At 36.1% G+C, this 725-nt stretch overlaps 1 protein-coding gene across 1 annotated transcript in view; it reads right to left on the bottom strand.

Moving 5' to 3' along the window:
• LOC119582074 (terminal nucleotidyltransferase 4B-like) overlaps positions 1 to 725 on the bottom strand; it is a gene marked incomplete in the record, with an annotated part of 31,298 nt that continues 30,573 nt past the window's right edge. The window contains 1 exon segment of the mRNA XM_037930322.1: positions 1 to 725.

Genomic DNA, 725 nt, shown 5'->3' with positions numbered 1-725 from the left:
GCCTTTTATATAACATTCTAAACACCAGCTTTAACCAGGAACATACCTTCCAACAGGGGTTTAATGAACCCCAATTTTTTGCCCAATTCCGCTGGGGGGAAATGACCAACATTGGTTTGAATTTGTTGTGAAAACAAAAAGTCTCCCAAGCACAGCAGGCCATAACAGCAGTCATTAGGCATACAAACTTCCCATACTGTTAATCTGACTCAAAGAGAGTAATTTGACTCAAAGAGATTGAATGTACAATCTCAAGATAAACTCATATAAAACTTTTCTTTTTTTAATATGAAATGACTTCATTGACTTTGGGATTAGTCATCAAAACAGCCAAGTTGAGCTTAAAGAATATAAATAAAACTCTTTAAAAATGAGCTCTAAAGATATTGGTCTACTAAAATTCTTGTGGTTTGTGGAAGATGAAGGAGTCATGACACTTACCCTTCCATCATTGTCAGAGAGCGTGCTGGCACACAAGTTCCTCCTCATACCGATTCTCAGTTTCTGTTGCAAAAGCCCATCCAGGTGCTTCAATGAAAACATGTCAATACAGCATTTGCATCACAGTTAACATGATGTTGTCAACATTGACTTGCACACATCTTGATAGTTCTTTCATCACAAATTCCCTTTTGATAGTAACCCTTAAGAAAGCTTTTTGTTTTCTTTTTTGGTATATATCTTTTTTCTAGACATGAAGGAACACAAAAATGCATACGCATCAC

Source organism: Penaeus monodon, chromosome 15 (genome assembly GCF_015228065.2).
Source record: "Penaeus monodon isolate SGIC_2016 chromosome 15, NSTDA_Pmon_1, whole genome shotgun sequence".
Classification (NCBI taxonomy): domain Eukaryota; kingdom Metazoa; phylum Arthropoda; class Malacostraca; order Decapoda; family Penaeidae; genus Penaeus; species Penaeus monodon.
The sequence above is the reverse complement of the archived record's forward strand: the minus strand, read 5'-3'. Positions and strand labels throughout refer to the sequence as shown.